This window comes from Malaclemys terrapin, chromosome 12 (genome assembly GCF_027887155.1).
Source record: "Malaclemys terrapin pileata isolate rMalTer1 chromosome 12, rMalTer1.hap1, whole genome shotgun sequence".
Taxonomy (NCBI): domain Eukaryota; kingdom Metazoa; phylum Chordata; order Testudines; family Emydidae; genus Malaclemys; species Malaclemys terrapin.
In genome coordinates, this window is record NC_071516.1 from 43,202,128 (window position 1) to 43,218,253 (window position 16,126).

Below are 16,126 nucleotides of genomic sequence, written 5' to 3' on the forward strand. Positions count from 1 at the left end.
CCTGAGAATTCTTCAGAGACACTTGAACAGTTCCTACACTCTTTACTGTCTGCTGGCTTAATTCAGACACCGCCTGCTCCAGCCTCTTTCCTACTCTTTCACTATTACACACTTTCTTTTCCATTGCCATGATCTGAGCCTGGCGGGTGTCTGATTAGGGAAATTGGTTTTTTTTATTTTATTTAGGGTTTTTTTTACGCTATTCTTTTTTAGTTCCTTTATTTCTTATTTATTTATTTCCTTCTGACATAATCCCTCGACCAGGCCGCCAGCCTGGTGCCTTGAGTCCCAGGAACTCAATATATCCATAAATTGACTCCCAAACCACAATATGGAGAAATTCCAAGCTGCTACGCTGGCCCGCATGCTTCTCTCTTGCACAGCATAGCAAACCATTTGTACCAATCTTCCCCTTCCTCTCCACCACTCCTGGTGACTGTCTCACCAAATCTGTTCCCAAGGGTATTCAGAACCCAAAGCAGTAGTCACTTAACTGGGTTCTTTAGGTGGTTTCAGGAATAAATTAATGGGGGGTGTGGCACAGCTCATTTGTCTAACAAATAATTGGCATAAGTAAAAGTTATTTTACCTAAAAGTACTTTTCTATTACATGTTAAGCACACACATACACACACATGCTGTTGTGGTAGGTTTAGAGCATTTTAAAACATTTATATTTATAAGTTAAGCAATGATTTTGTGGGATCAGCAGCGAGACTTCCGGGGGGAGGGAGAACGCCTTCTCTCTATCTGCTGAAAAACTTAACTGTTAGATCCTTGCCCCGCCCTAAAGCTTCCTGGTACTGCTCCAAAGCACACTTTCTAACTTAACTTGTTCTATTTTATTTTAAACAAAGCGCCAAACTTATAATTGCCTCTAGCAATTTTCCTAGCCACAGCCAATAACCATTCATTATTTTTATTAGTAAAGCATTTTTAATTATAACAATAAAACTGACAAATCAAAAGCACCTACAACCAAAGTTATCCAAACATTCTTTCTATTTTTATAAAACCTAATTCCCCTACCCCAACCTCCCATTTAAATAGCAAAATAGCGAACATAGAACTATTTAGCCTTTCCTGTAAGGGCCTAAAATTATTCTAGCTATATAATATGTAGTTTTTCACTAGCAATAACTAAACAAACAAAATAATGAACTACAGTACTGTCAAATTCTGGGGTAACAACTTGATAAAATTCAGTATGAAGGATGTAATAAAGTACAAGCCAAGATAAACTGTCCTAGCAGAGAGGGTCCCTCTATTGCAACAAACAGCAGACTTCAAACTTGGGTATGAAACTAAAATGCCAACATTGCCCACTTTCCAGGGAAATACAACCGTGAATCACACATTGTCCTAAATGGCACCTCAACTGTGATGATTCCTCCTCAATCTCTGTATAAAAAATGGCCTGATTCCTGGTTACATATTGATTTATGGCATCAAATCCTAGCTGCACTTCCATCTCTGTGCAATGACAGACTCGGAGGATTGCTCAGTTACGGCTGGGTTCTGCTCTAGGATCTGACACGGACCTTCTGTGTGATCTTAGGCCAGTCACTTCCCCTCCCTATGCCTTTGTTTACCCTCCCTCACTTTCTCTGCTGTGTCTACTAGGACTGTAACTTATTAGGCATATGTTCTTTGCACCTATTGACAGCATTTTTGTTTAACTGGCAGCAGTGTGGGACGGTGTTCAAGCAGGAGGTCTGGGATCTAGTCCCATTGAACTCCCCTATGTTCTTGGGCAAGGTCATAATAGACGGGCTTTGGCTGGGGCTTCAACTCTCTGTGCATCAATTTAAAGGTGCTGGTATGTTTAAAACATTCTGTGGGTTACCAGCTTTATTGCTTACTCAATTTTATCATCCTGCAACTATCCCTTTGAAACAGAAATAAACATGGTTGCAGTAGAGTCATGGGGTTCAAAATTGTGGCATAATTGGACAATATTATTGTTCCCCATGATAGTTTCCAGCTAGCGGTGCTCAGATATTTTTGGCTTGAAGTATTTCTAAGGCAAACTGGGTTTTTGGTATATTATTTTCTTTGAAAAACTGAAAACATTTCTATTGTTATTTCATCTGAAAACATTCCATTTTCAGCATTTTTAGCTGAAATTGTTTAATTCTCACATGCCAGAAACCAAACACATTTTAGTTTTCACAATTTCTATGAAAAGTAATTTTTTTCTGCTGAAAAGAAAATAAGACTTGACTGGCTCTAGATGTTTCACTGAATTGATCATAAAAGTCTTAAAGAGTTCCAACTATAATTCACGTTTATATTATTCAATTTACTCTTATATTAATATCCTGAAATATTTAATTGAAATATCAGACTTACTGGGGTGGTCTTTGCAGAAATTTCCCCATGCATTTGGTGTTCCACAGTCAGGATTCTTTGGTTCTTAGTACTCTCTCTTTCCCAGACCCTCATCACTGTATTATCCCGCAACTGTTTCCATTTTCCATTCCTGGATTTCCTGCATTGCTGGGTCTCTCGGCAGCTCCAAGCAGACAGGGATCCACTCCACAGATGGGCGCTCCCTACTCCACTCCTGCGGCAGGCTTGGCTGATGGGAGATGAACTAAATAGGGTCATGGGCTGGAAGTCCCTCCCAGTTCTAGAGCTGATCCTGTGCAGATTTCAGACATTGGCACAGAGAGGGATGTCCCTGCTCTGGAGTTAAATAACTAAGTCTGGTCTCCAGGGCTGTGAGCCCAACTCTGATCTCATCAGAGGAATCCACAGCTCAGGATGCCGTGGCTGTTTGATGAGGTACCCAGAGTCAGACACTAAAAACTAAGGGCCAGCTCCTGAGCTGTTGTAAATTGATACAGTTCCATTGATTTCAGAATAGCTAGGGATCTTTTCGCCAACTGGGGTACCGGCCCTTTGATTTCAATGAAGCTCTGGATGATTTTCACCAGCTGAGAATCTGGTCCATTGCACATTTTAAATCTATATTCTTTGTGTGTGAATGGAAAACAAGGATGAAAGGGAAGTTCAAACCTCTCTGCACGTTCTTAGTTTTTAATTACAAGAGTGGAACTTTTCATGGTTAAGGAGCAATTCTTTCCCTCTACGGACTGAAGATTGGAGTTCAGTGTTCAGATCATCAGCTTCTATTAGGATGAATGGTCTGACATTTTTCTTTCTTTCTTTCTTTCTTTCTTTCTTTCTTTCTTTCTTTCTTTCTTTCTTTCTTTCCAATTGAAGTTGAAAATCCAAAGTTCTGTTCCTAGTCGGAATGATTCGCTTCGTAACCATTAAAAGTTGCACTCTTTTAATGAATCCCATGGGACAAAGAGCTGAGAAAGTGCTGACTGTTTAGGAACTTTTGTCTCCTCTTCCATTTCAATTCACAGGCAAACAAAGTGGATTTGAAACTGTAAGAGACCAGATCCCCAGCTGGTGTAAATCTGCCAGAGAACCACTGAAATCAATAGCCTGTATTCCCAACTGCTGTATATCAGCCGTTTGTCATTGAAGTATGGGTCAGATCCCAGCTGGCATAAATCAGCCATAGTGCCACTGAAATCAAAAGGCCAGATACTTAGTGAGCAAAAATACCCCTACCTACTCTGAAGTCAACAGCACTGTGTTAGTTTACACCAGCTCATGGTCTGTCCCTTGGTTTTTAGTGTTTGCCCCTGGGTACCTCCTAATGACCAACTCTGACCACCCATGGCCGCCTCAGTTGTCAGCTCGTCTGGTGCATGCATCCCAAGACCTTTGCCCCTCCCACCCCCAAAAAAATCTTTGCTTCCCCTAGAGGTAATTACATGGGGTTAATGAAGGAACAGGCTATTCCAGGCCAGCTGAGGTCCTGGTGCCACTGGGCTCTGAGCTACTGTAGGTCACATGTCTGTGCTACAAATACCTAGGGGCACCCTTTGAGCCACAGCCCTGGCTTGTTTATATCTTTGCAGGGATGCTGCCATCGTGTGAGGTCCAGGGCAGGCCGTCTTCCCCCTCTTTTGGGACAGGGTTAACTAGGACAGGTTGTCAGAGTGGTGTACTCCAGAGGTGAGATCAGAGCTGGACTCATAGCCCCGGAGAGCAGATTCAGCTATGGACGTGTGGCTGGGATTTGGGGCCATCACTCAATGTGTAACCAGGTGGCAGGCTTTCTACCTGGTGTTGAGGTGGAATCATGACATACCCAGTATGGATTGCGTCCATTTTCCTAAAATTAAATGTTCATTTTCTCCTTTGAATCTGTGTTTCTTTATAAATATGATCAACTGATGGCATTATTCGCTCCATGAGAATATAGCACACAGTCTACTTATGATCACTGGGGTATTTACCTTCAAATATCTAGACAAACACACTTCAGTCAATGGAGTTAATATAGGCTTACATCAATGTAAAAAGTTAAATCTCTCTCTCTCTCTCTCTCTCATAATTCACAATCAAACAGAAATCTGTCTGCCACATTGAGAGTATGTGATAGAACAAGGAATGGTCATATTTATATTCCTATTCAATCATACACTCTACTTTTATTTCCTGTATACGTACTGCACACAGCCATGCACAAAGATAGTATTCAAGTAATTATTATTACTATTGACATCAGCAGCCAGCAAATTCAGAAATCCTTCTTCGGGTTTGATGTGACTAGATTTACATTGGACAGTACATGGAATACCAGGTCAGTGCATGTAATGGCACTTTTCTACTTATACCAAGATTGGAATAAAATTATCCGAAAAGTAATTTACATCAGTGCTCATGTTACTATTGAATTTAGTCCCAAATCTCTGGGACAAGACTTTGTCAGTATTAAATCAATTATATCAATGGAGCTGCTCTTCACTGGCATGGGTCTAGAGGAGATAGGAATCTCACCCTTACATCTCTGTTGTTGCAATTTCTCCAGGCTGCCTTCAGCCATATTTAGATTCTTTGGTGTCTTGACCATTGTCAAAATCCTGATCCCTTTGAAGTAAGTGGATAAATCTCATTGACTTCAATGGGATCCAAATTTGGCCTCATTCTGCAGATTGATTTTGTCTATAAGAAACAATGGAATTCTTTCTATTCAAAAAAGCATTTCCACCCTACTGAGTTTAAGCAGAACATGGATTTATTTATTTAGATTTAAAACAATTAAAAGACGCTTGTCAAATGTCTAGGTTCCCTAATACATCATGACTAATACCATTCAATCCCAGCAGCATTAAAATAATCATTGAAACCAGAATTCAGCTATCCGGACAACTCCTGAAATTCTTTTCCACTTCTCCATCATTGTGGGAAACAAACCTTAAGCTGTCCCCAAAAAAAACATTGACACCCCGAATTCATTACGAAACTTTTACACCTCCATGAAACCAAACATCCTCCCTCCCTTCCTCCAAAAAAGGAAGAAACATAAATTGATTTATTGATAAAATAAAACAAAACAAAAGAGAATAACACAGACAAACAAGTTGTCACAACCTGGCCCAGCATCTGACTGTGCAGTCACTGATCTGTCATGAGTAAATCCAATCATTGGGTCCCACATGCTTCTAAGCCACTGGATCTGGGTAGTGTCTAGTGATTGTTTCTAGCTCTGGGCCTCCAGGACACTATGATGCTCTGTACCTCGGGGGAATATCCCACACCCCTATGTTCATCTTTATAAAATGATTGTGTGGTGTCCAGTGCAGTTTGTCATGCTGGATGTCTGCAGAGGGCTCATAGTGCGCTGATCATGGTTGTTGTAGTGATGTTATAATAAGGTTATAGGGTATAATTTCATGAGGGTGAAAATGTATCATCATGGCTTAAAGCAAGCCCATCCAAAAACTCTCCAAGAACAGAGAGACAGTTCACACTTTGTCAGGTCATTGATGGGACGGGCCCAGCCCAGCCTCACAGGAACAATGGACACTGGCTTAGGCAGCAATGGGGGAATCTGTTGCACCCTTGAGGGAGTCACCCCCTTCCTTTGGGCAGTTTGGGACTGCGATGAGTTAATGCTCACCTGACTCTGAAGAGAAGGGGGGGCAAAGCTAAGAAGAAAGGACATGATAAAACGGAGAGAGACATTTCATAGAATCATAGAATACCAGGGTTAGAAGGGACCTCAGGAGGTCATCTAGTCCAACCCCCTGCTCAAAGCAGGACCAATCCCCAAATAAATCATCCCAGCCAGGGCTTTGTCAAGCCTCACCTTAAAAACCTCTAAGGAAGGAGATTCCACCACCTTCTTAGGTAACGCATTCCAGAGCTTCACCACCCTCCTAGTGAAAAAGCTTTTCCTAATATTCAACCTAAGCCTCCCCCACTGCAACTTGAGACCAATGTCACACCCCAATTGCCCCCTCCCTCAAGTTCCCTGGTGAAGCAGATCAGTATTGTATGTTGCTAACGCTGTGGCAAGCATCACAAAGCATTATTGGAGGAGTTAAAGGTGTGTGTGGAATGGAAGATTCCTTTGCAGGTTTCAGGAGGACTAGGAGTGGGGGGAAGAAAAAACAGCAGAGAGAGAGAGACAAAGCAGAAAATGGGTTAACTCTGCGCTCCTGCCTGACCCGAGATAAGATGTTGACTTCAGCCGGCTCAAGGCCACAGATGTGCTGCTACCTGCCAAGAAAAAAAAGGGGGGGGGGGAGATTTCAAGCCTGTCCCACTGTGAGAAAGGAGAAACACAGAACAAAATGCAGAGGCTGCAAAAAGAAGTGGGACCAACAAAGGCCAGGAAGAGAAAAACATGACTGTCTCATGGCCCTGAAGCTGGTTGTTTTGGCGAAAGCTGAAGAAGCCACAAAAGGCAGTCTGGACTGGAATACCAAGCACGGGGACAAAGGTCTCTGAAGGGGATGCCCCCAAGAGACACCAGGGCATAAAACCCTCTCAAGAGCAGAAGCAAGTTGGAGACTTTGCAGCGGAACCCCGGATGGCCTGTGCACAGGACAGACTCCCGTCCATACCCCACCCCTTTCTCTTCTGATGGTATCCCCAGGCCTGGCCAGCCTGAGGCACCTTGGCTGTGAGTATGAAAGTGGGTCAGGGTTTGAGCACTAACACTTCTTCCTTCCTTTAAGTGACGGGGAAGCAGTTCCCACACTCACCGCTGTTTTTTTTTTTAAATTATTTTATTAATAAAGCTTTAAAATCTAGACATTTGATGCATTTTGTCATCTCCTCCCCAAATGATCCTGTGGCGTCAGCGTGATCGACTGACGCTCCAGGCAGATTGGTAACGAAAATCTGTCACACCATTACTCCTTGTTCTGTCATCTGCTGACAGTGAGAACAGCCTAGATCCATCCTCTTTGGAACCCCCTTTCAGGTAGTTGAAAGCAGCTATCAAATTGCCCTTCATTCTTCTCTTCTGCAGATTAAATAAACCCAGTTCCCTCAGCCTCTCCTCATAAGTCATGTGCTTCAGCCCCCTAAACATTTTTGTTGCCCTCCGCTGGACTCTTTCCAAGTTTTTCACATCCTTATTGTAGTATGGGTCCCAAAACTGGACACAGTATTCCAGAAGAGGCCTCACCAATGCTGAATAGAGGGGAATGATCATGCCTCTTGATCTGCTGGCAGTGCTCCTACTTATACCTTCCAAAATGCCTTTAGCCTTCTTGGCAACAAGGGCACACTGTCGACTCATATCCAGCTTCTCGTCCACTGTAACCCCTAGGTCCTTTTCTGCAGAACTGCTGCCTAGCCATTCGGTCCCTAGTCTGTAGCAGTGCATGGGATTCTTCCATCTGAAGTGCAGGACTCTGCACTTGTCCTTGTTGAACCTCATCAGATTTCTTTTGGCCCAATCCTCTGATTTATCTAGGTCCCTCTGTATCCTATCCCTACCCTCCAGCGTATCTACCACTCCTCCCAGTTCAGTGTCATATGCAAACTCGCTGAGCATGCAGTCCACGCCATCCTCCAGATCATTAATGAAGATATTGAACAAAACCGGCCCCAGGACCAACCCTTGGGGCACTCCACTTGCTACAGGCTGCCAACTAGACATGGAGCCATTGATCACTACCCTTTGAGACTGATGATCTAACCAGCTTTCTATCCACCTTATAGTCCTTATAATCCATTAATCCAGCCCATACTTCTTTAACTTGCTGGCAAGAATACTGTGGGAGACCATATCAAAAGCTTTGCTAAAGTCAAGGAATAACACGTCCACTGCTTTCCACTCATCCACAGAGCCAGTTATCTGATCATAGAAGGCAATTAGGTTAGTCAGGCATGACTGCCCTTGGTGAATCCATGCTGACTCTTCCTGATCACTTTCCTCTCCTCTAAGTGCTTCAAAATTGATTCCTTGAAGACCTGCTCAATGATTTTTCCAGGGACTGAGGTGAGGCTGACTGGTCTGTAGTTCCCCGGATCCTCCTCCTTCCCTTTTTAAAAAATGGGCACTACATTAGCCTTTTTTCAGTCATTTGGGACCTTCCCTGATCCCCATGAGTTTTCAAAGATTATGGCCAATGGCTCTGCAATCATATCTGCCAACTCCTTTAGCACCATCGGATGCAGTGCATCTGGCCCCATGGACTTGTGCTTGGCCAGCTTTTCTAAATAGTCCTGAAAACTTCTTTCTCCATAGAGGGCTGGTCACCTACTCCCCAGCCAATAAGCAAACCAATAAGCAAAATGAAAAACAAAACAAAAAACAATCAAGCAAACATGAGCCAAACCTCCCACACCTGATGTTCAGTTTTTTACATCAAAAAAGGAGAAGAGATAGATATTTCATGAAGTTCACTAGGGACTTAGGAATTGCTATTGATATTCAGTGCTATGGGCTCAGGTAGGGTGAAGATTATATCAATACATAGATAGGTGTGTATGAAGATTTGTGGATAGATATATAGATTCTGATCTTATTTACACTGGAATAATTCTTCTCTAACTAATTTCACTTCAATGGAGTTACTCCAGATAATACTACTTCATAAGCAGATTGCACGTTGTTCTCTCAAGAATGCAATTATGTCATCAGTTGATTATATTTTTGAAGAAGTGCAGAATGAAATCACAAGCAAATGCCAATGACAGACCTTTTAATTCTTGGTGAACAACCTCCACACAATCAGTTTCTTCAATGCAACTTTGATCTCCTTGTTCCTTATGCTGTAGATCATCGGATTCATCATTGGAGGCACCACAAAATAGAGAACACCAACCATCAGATCCAGACCTGATGCTGAGCTGGAGTTGGGTTTCATGTAGGCAAAGGATGCCGTGCAAACTAACAAGGTGACCACAGTGAGGTGAGGGAGGCAGGGGAAGAAGGCTTTATGCCAGCCCTGGGGATTCTCAGCACAGTTTTGAAGATCTGACCATAAGACACATTTATAAAAAACAAAGCAGTTTAAACCTAAGAAAGCACTAAACACAAGAACCACAACTTCACTGAGGTACGAGTCAGAGCAGGTGAGCTTGAGTAGCTGGGGGATTTCACAGAAGAGCTGGTTGATAACATTGGACTGGCAGAAGGGTAACCTGAAGGTGTTCCCAGTGTGCAGTGAAGCACAGACAATACCACTGAGCTGCCATTTGGATACAAGCTCTCCTGTTCATCACTGTCTCATAGTGCAGTGGTTGGCATATAGCAACATATCTGTCATATGCCATGATGGTGAGTAAGGCAAGATTAACTGCAGTGAAGGGTACTGTTGGGAGGGTACTGTCTCCACGATGATAAACAGTTCCTGGCTGTCGGGGAGAATGGTTTCGCCGCTTGCCTGGTGTGCGTTATCTTCAACCTCCTCCTCCTCTTCCTCATCCCCAAAATCCTCATCCCTGTTGCATGAGACTCCCTTGCAGGAGTCCATGTACAGGAGTGGGGTAGTTGTAGGGGCAACCCCTAGAATTGCATGCAGCTCATCGTAGAAGCAGCATATCTGGGGGTCTGACCTGGAGTGGCCACTTGTCTCTTTGATTTTTTGGTAGGCTTGCCTCAGCTCCTTAAGTTTCACGCGGCACTGCTGCGGGTCCCTGTTATAGCCTCTGTACTTCATGCCCTTGGAGATTTTTTCAAATATTTTGGCATTTTGTCTTTTGGAACGGAGTTCTGATAGCACGGTTTTTTATCCCCATAAAGTGATCAGATCCAGTACCTTCCGTTCAGTCCATGCTGGAGCTCTTTTGCGATTCTGGGACTCCATGGTCACCTCTGCTGACAAGCTCTACACACCTGTGCTGATCAGCTTGCCATGTTGGCCAAACAGGAAATGAAATTCAAAAGTTCACGGGGCTTTTCCTTTCTACCTGACCAGTGCATCTGAGTTGAGAGTGCTGTCCAGAGTGGTCACAATGGAGCACTCTGGGATAGCTCCCGGAGGCCAATATTGTTGAATTGCGTGCACACTACCACGAATTCGACCCGGCGATGTCAATTTCAGCACTAATCCCCTCGTCGGGGAGGAGTACAGATATAGATTTTAAGAACCCTTTAAGTCGACAAAAATGGCTTCCTCATGTGGACGGGTGCAGGGTTAAATCGATCTAATGCTGTTAAATTTGACCTAAACTTGTAGTGTAGACCAGGGCTAAGCAGTTTGCCTCTCTCAGAGCAATTGTCTCAGGCCCTCTATAGACTGAGGCAGGTGTTGCATTGGTTAACTGAGGACAGCCCCCTCCACCCCATGAGTGATTGACTCATGCAAGACTCTGGCAGCCATTGCTCTATTGATTACACTTAGCTTTTGTCTTTTCAAGCTTTCCTTCTCAACCATGAGGACTAGAAAATGGCTATAGTTTAGGAAAAGGAAGCTGAGATTCTGTTGTAATTCCATGACTCCTGGAGCTGAGGTCCTAGACACTGGTTTATAGGCCTTAAACTTTAAACTTTAATCCAGCCCCAAAAAGCTTTCCTAATACCACAGTTCCGTATGCAGATCTGCTATGTATGCCAGTGGTGCCATGGCGCTGGGCCCACAGTTGAAAGGGGCTCCGGCGTGCTCTCCTCCACTCCCCCCACCCCCCGCTCTCTCCTGTGGGGTCAGAGCTTGATGCTGCGGGCTGCTGTGGCTCCGTGGCAGGCTCTGCCTGCAGCCTAGCTCCTGCCCCGCCCCTTTCCCCAGCGTACTACACACATTCCCTCCCACTGCTCCCTACTGATCAGCCTTGCCCGGGGGAGGAGGGAGGAGGGAGCCGCAGCACGCCGCTCTGGGGGGGAGGAGGAGAAGAAGAGGTGGGGATGAGGCCTCTCCCCCACCTCTTTCCCCAGCGTGCTATGCCCCCACCCCCACCCCCTGCTGGTGAGTTGGATCAGCCTTGCAGGCAGGAGTGGGGCAAGGAGGAGCGAGCCGCAGCACACCACTCTGGGGAGGAGGAGAAGACGAGCCGGGGTGAGGCCTTGAGGAAGGGGCTGGAATTGGGGCATACCCCCTCCAGTCCCCTGCGTGAGCACCCTCCCCGAAATTCCATCAGCACCTAATCTGAATCTTTTGGCATCTAAATACCTTTGAAAATCTGGCCCTTAGATGATATTGAAAATTCTACCCCATCCAAATCCCGCAAGCCCTACTGACATGAGACATGTCAATGGTGTCTCTGACTAGACTGGTGACATGGGATCATCTGTGGCTTGCTGTGACAGATCCTGGAGTTGCTGCCATTGACATTATGATGTAAAGCACCCCAGGCTTCCCCTGAGATGTTGTGTTGAGGAGACTTGGGGCCATGGATGGATTGATGGGGAGAACGTAAACTGTGTTGGGATTGCTGAGGTGCACAAGGTTTTGGCCCAGTGGGATGTGGAGGGCTTGATCTGAAGACTATATTGAGTTGGCAGCTGAGATTTGCAAATCACCTAAGGATCTGGGCACCTCATTCTCATTTAAAGTAACTGAGGTCTAGGCATTCAAATTTCCTAGGCGGCTTTGTCAATTTCAGCCTTCCTCTGCTGAACACCTAAGAAAATATAGACACAGGAGTTGGAGATATGAGCTCTGAGTCTCTCCACTGGGCTGAATTCAGCCCTTGTGTAAACAGGTGCAACTCCACTGAATTCAGTTCACTAGGGATGTAGCCATCTTCACCAGGGCACAAGCTGGTCCATGGAATGCTATGTAGGATATTCAAGGGAACCTAAGGGATTCAGGCACCCTTCTCCCATTGAATGTAGATAGAAGTTGGGTGCCACAGGTTCTCACTGAGAATCCCAGCTGGAGAACACAGCTCCCTTCACCCCCTTTCCCAGCCAATGAAGCATGTGAAGGTGGGCCAGTTTCTTGTGTCTGGACAACAGTACAAATTAGAGGGAGAGAGAGAGAGAGAGAGAGAGAGAGAGAGGTTCAAAGGAAGAGGAAAATGGAAGATAAACAAGAAGAGGATGAGTAAGAAGTAGAAGGGGAAAGAAGAGAGACAGAATGAAACTGTAGGGGAAAGAAAAAAAGAAAGAAAAAGATAATGATGGTCATGATGATGAAGGAGAAGATGACAATGATAATGAAGTCTGTTGTAATTGGTTTCCAGCCATTAAAATGTATTGTCTTTGTAGTTTACAGTTCATAGGGGAAAAGACCAATATTCCATTCTTTGGTGAAAGTTTCCTGCCAAACATTTTCCCCAGCGCAGCTTTGATCTTCTTGTTCCTTAGAATGTAGATGAGGGGATTCATCATGGGCGGTACCACGGAATAGAATACAGCCACCAACAGCTCCTGAGTACTGGTGGCAGTTGATGCTGGTCCCATGTATGCAAAGGTGCTCGCACCAAGGAACAGAATCACAACCATGAGGTGGGGCAGGCAGGTGCAGAAGACCTCAGATTTTCCCTGCATGGAGGGGATCCTCAGCACAGTGGCAAAGATATGGAAATAAGACATCACAATGAAAGCAAAGCAACACAAGCCTATGCTCACACTAACGGTGATCACAGTGATTTTGCTGAGATAGGACTTGGAGCAGGAGAGCTTCAGCAGTGAGGGGATAGTGCAGAAGAACTGCTGGATAACATTAGAGGGGCAGAAAGGCCGCCTGACCATGTTACCAGTGTGCAGCACTGAGTACAGAGTGCCATTTGAGTACACTTCCCCGTGCTCATGATGGCCCCATAGCACAGAGGATTGCAGATGGCAAGGTAGCGGTCATAGGCCATTATGGTGAGGAAGGACAGCTCTGCTCCCATGAATGCAATAATGAGGAATACCTGAGTGATGCACCCCAGGAAGGAAATGGATGAGCAGTTGGTGAGGGAGTTCACCAGGGATTTGGGGACAGTGACTGAGATGTAGCAGAGGTCCAGGAAGGTTAAATTGACAAGGAAGCAGTATATGGGGATGTGGAGGTGGTGGTGAAGGGCTATGACCATAATGATGAGAAGATTCCTCAGCAGAGCCCCCAGGTAAATCACTAGAAATACCACAAAGTTCAAAATCTGCAGCTCCCAGATATTAGAGAATCCCAGTAAAAGAAACTCAGACATACTGATCCCATTGGACATCTCCTTCATCTTTATGTTCTGTGTGGCCTGCAAAGGAAAGAGGCCAAGGGAATGGTTATGGGAAGGGCATCACAGGGGAATAACATAGGAACTTTTTCTTGACATATGTGCAATGTGCCTGAGGTGGCACATGGCCAGGATTCATCACCGAATTTGCTCAGTTTGTGATCATGGCATAGAGATCCACTTATAAAATTTGCCAATGATACCAAGCTGGAAGGGGTTGCAAGTGCTTTGGAGGGTAGGATTAGAATTCAAAATGATCTTGACAAACTGGATATATGATCTGAATTGAATCGGATGAAATTCAATAGGGGCAAATTCAAAGTACTACGCTTGGGAAGGGCACAATCAGTTGCACAAATACAAAATGGAAAATGACTGCCTTAGAAGGAATACTGCAGATGAGGATCCTGGGGTTATAGTGGATCACAAACTACATGCACTGCTCTACAGCCAAAATGCTTCTGAAATAAATGTAGTCAAACTTTGCTAATTCTGGGTCACTGAGAACGAAAATGATGCTTAAAATTGTTGATTCGCTCTAGTTTTCAAGACATGCTATTGGGTCAGTAAATACGACCCTTGACTTGGGAATGGCGGAGGATAAGTGAGTTATAAAGGGAAAGGATCTCAATTTAAATCAGAAATGACTAAAAGACATCTTTGACTGGATCTATGAATAAATCTATGACTGGGTTTGGACAGTACTTGCTTTTTAGGCAAAACAATGAAGGATGCAATCTGAAGCTGGTATTGCATCATACATGATATGAATTACATTATGTTATTCCTAGAAGTCATGGATGATGCAATCATAATGAAGCTTACATCACTCTGCTGAACAAATTGCCCTATATCAGCTCTAGAAATCATACAGTGTCGTGCTCTCTTATTTGTCAGTGTTTGATTTTGCAAAGGGACACATTTCTGTTTAGCCAAAGTGAGCAGAGATGCCTCATACTTGTGTGAACAGTGCAGATAACTTCTGCTATGTTTATGGTGAAGTGACTTTTGCATCACAAAAGCACAGTATAACCACTATGGTTAAGAAAGCCTATCACCTTTATTTTGGCTGCAAAATTGGAGATCAGGACAAGAGGTGGGCCCCACACATATGCTGCAACACTTGTGCAACAAATCTTTGCTAGTGGTTGAACAGGAAAAGGAAATCTATGCCTTTTGTAGTGCCAATGATTTGGAGAGAGCCAACAGATCATACCAGCAATTGTTACTTCTGCATGGTGCCTCCGGTTGGGAAAGGTGTGTCAAAGAAGAAAAAGTGGACTGTGCATTATCCAAACATTCCATCAGCTATACGCCCAGTACCCCACAGAGAAGGACTGCCGGTTCCTGATGCACCAGAATCATTCTCACTTGAGTCAGACGAGGAAGAGGAAGAGGATGAAACTTCTGGTCCTGAACCATCAATGCCACAGGACCCACATTTTCTCCCATCCTCCTCCTCTGAACCACACCTCATAAAACAAGGTGAACTGAATGACCTTGTCAGGGATTTGGAACTACCAAAGAGTAAGGCAGAGCTGTTGGGCTCCAGACTACAGCAGTGGAATCTCCTGGAAGGTGATGTTAAGGTTTCCATGTTCTGTGACCGTCAAAAGGATCTTGTCCCATTCTTCTTCATGGAAGGTGATCTTGTAGCCTGCAACAACATCGATGGTGTGATGGCAGCCCTCAACATCGTTCACGATCCAGATGAGTGGAGACTGTTCATTGATTCATCGAAGACGTATCTTAAAGCTGTTTTACTGCATAATGGCAATGTTTTGCCATCAATTCCAGTTGGTCATGCACTCCATATGAAGGAAACCTATGACAACATGAAACAACTTTTGAGGTGCTAAATTATGACCAACATCAATGGCAGCTTTGTGGCGATTTGAAGGTTCTTGCTCTCTTGTTTGGTCTGCAGCCTGGATACACAAAGTACTGCTGTTTTCTCTGTGAATGGGATAGTCGTGCAAGAGATTCCCACTACATCAAGAAAGATCGGCCACTCCGACAGTCATTGGAGCCTGGGAGGAAAAGTGTTCAGCATCCACCACTTGTTGAATCAAGGAAGATTTTGTTACCATCCTTACACATCAAGCTGTGTCTGATGAAGAACTTTGTCAAGGTCATTGACAAAACACAAGCAGCTTTCAAGTACCTCTGTGGAAAATTTCCAAGGTTAAGTGAAGCTAAGATAAAGGAAGCTGTCTTTGTTGGTCCTCAGATTTGTGAACTTCTTCGAGATGATGCATTTGACCATGCACTGTGTGGCAAGGAAAAGACAGCATGGAAAGCCTTCCAATTAGTGGCAATAAATTATCTCGGAAACAACAAGGCAGACAACTACAGGTTGTTGGTGGAAACCTCCTCAAGGCATACAAAAGCTTTGCTTGCAACATGTCACTAAAGATAGATTTTTTGCACTCTCATCTAGATTTTTTTCCACCGAACTGCAGAGCAGTGAGCGACGAGCACGGCGAGCGATTTCACCAGGACATTGCAACAATGGAGAAATGAAATCAGGGTGAATGGAGCCCATCAATGCTTGCAGACTATTGCTGGACAGTGACAAGAGATGCTCCATTTAATGAATGCAAGAGACAAGCCAAGAAGCGCCGAGTAGACACTGAATAGGACTAAACTATGTACATAATAGTTTTTTGCCTTTTGTTTCATAATAAATTTTATTTAT

The 16,126-nt window shown here is 44.3% G+C and overlaps 1 pseudogene; it reads right to left on the reverse strand.

The window, feature by feature from the left end:
• Positions 1-12,394: 12,394 nt before the first annotated feature.
• LOC128846078 (olfactory receptor 14I1-like) lies at positions 12,395-13,422 on the reverse strand (annotated as a pseudogene).
• Positions 13,423-16,126: the final 2,704 nt, after the last annotated feature.